This window comes from Gekko japonicus, unplaced genomic scaffold (genome assembly GCF_001447785.1).
Source record: "Gekko japonicus isolate JY-2015 unplaced genomic scaffold, Gekko_japonicus_V1.1 scaffold2193, whole genome shotgun sequence".
Taxonomy (NCBI): domain Eukaryota; kingdom Metazoa; phylum Chordata; class Lepidosauria; order Squamata; family Gekkonidae; genus Gekko; species Gekko japonicus.
In genome coordinates, this window is record NW_015168111.1 from 211,466 (window position 1) to 213,550 (window position 2,085).

The following is a 2,085-nucleotide window of genomic DNA, read 5'->3' on the forward strand; positions in this document are numbered from 1 at the left end:
AGGGAAACTCAATGTTCAGAGGCAGTGAAACTCTGAATTCTAGTGCTATCAGGAGAAGGCCTTGGCCTCTGTGCCCTGTAGTTGGCCCTCCAAAAGTACTGGTTGTCAGTGTATGAGATAGGATCCTGGACTAATGGTCTGATCTATCAGAGCTCTTCTTGTGTTCTTAAGAGTCCAAAAGCATCAGTACTCCCCAGTGTTCCCTCTAAGCTGATTCAGTGTGAGCTAGTTCACAGTTTTTTTAGCCTCCGGCTCACATATTTTTGTCTTAGCTCAGGAAGGATGGCTCCAGAGTAAACTAATTTACGCAGTTGCCAAATCACTTGCTAACAACTTTAATGCCAGTATCTCACAAAATAGATTTTTTTGCTCACAAGACTCCACAGCTTAGTGGGAGCATTGGTCCTCCCCCACTTCAAAAAAAGAGTATCCCAACGCAATTTAACAGGCTTTCTCTAGAAAGAAGAATAAATTCACACATTAACAATATATGGAGGGAAGCATACAAAATGATTAACTATTATTCTTAAAACAATAGAGAGCTTCTGCACAGCTTCTTCTACATGGTGTTCAAGGTTTGGAGTATAGAATTAAACATCCTTCTTCAGTCTCACTGCTCTGGATAGAGGAGGTCTCACTTACCTTTTCATTCAACCGCTATGTTTCAATGCAACATGTCTGTTCTCCATCATTACCAAAGAATGAGCAATATCTTATAAGTAATTTTATATGTGCTTTATAAATCACCCATGACCATTAAAACAAATAAATTAATCCCAAATGTCATTGTAACTAGGGTATTAATTAGTCATGCATTTCCAAAGGAATTGCCCAAAGAACCACAAGGGGAAAGCATCAATTGCCTTTCAGAGAATGAACCATTCATTTAAGTGACATGTATGTAGTAAAACAGCTGAAAGCTCTCCTTTTTTATTGGTAAGTGTTATTTCAGATTAAACAAGATGAAAATAGAAGACAATGTTAAAAACAATTCACATGTCTGTTATGAAGAAAAATACTTCTGAGTGTATGTAATAATTGATACATCTAACAAAGCATTGTTTATTCCAATGTTTTTCAAGCTTTTGGACTCTCCCAAAACTTACTGTACCTTAAAATCACCACCTGAGCAGTATACTTTCAGCAATTATCTAATGAAAATCTGATCTTGATCCCATCTTTTCGGTAAAATATGCAATATTCTACCCCTAAGAGATAGTGATGTCTTCTAACTAGTAGAGTTAGCAGATGAGATTGGTCTCAGGGGTGGTGTGAGCCAATATTTCTAGACCTTTCTTAATCATCACACTCAAATTGTGGACACTGTAGGTGCTGAATTTGAGAGGTGACACATGGGATGATCCAGGGGGGTTATTGTCCCACAAATCATATGCAAAATGATATGTTAAACTATTTTAATGAAATATTTGTGTCATCATTTTTGTTCCTCCCAAGACACGGGAGGGTTCATGGAGCCCCTATCTCATTCTCAGGTATGGGTCAAGAGAGGATCTCTGCTGATATGTCTCGGCTGAGCCCCTCTTTATTTTTTATTTTTTTTAATAAATTTATTTTCAATTTTCACAATAAACTGTTCAGTTAATGTTTATACAACTTGTAACACAAATTCTATCTTTCTAATATAATATCAAAAATCTTTAACTAGCATTCTTCCATTTCAGTATGTCCTCTTCATCTTCAGCCAAGTATAATTTTTTCCCCATCTGCCCCAAAAGAGCTTCTCTGGTTTATTTTGTAGTGTTATGTTTAATTTATCCATTTCTGCTACTTCTAGGACCTTGTGTTTAAGTTCTGTTATAGTTGGAGTGCTTTTAGATTTCCACTTCTTTGCTATAAGTATTCTAGCTGCTGTTAAGATGTAAATAATTACGTATTTATGGTCTTTTATTAATTCTGGTGTCATATTTAGTAGATATGTTTCAGGAGTTAATGGAATATTGACTTTTAATATATCTAAAAATATTTTATGATTTCCCCCAAAAAATTTCTGAATTTTTCCACATCACCATATATGTAAGTATGAGCCTATATTTTTCCTGCATCTCCAGCATGTGTTTGACGCCT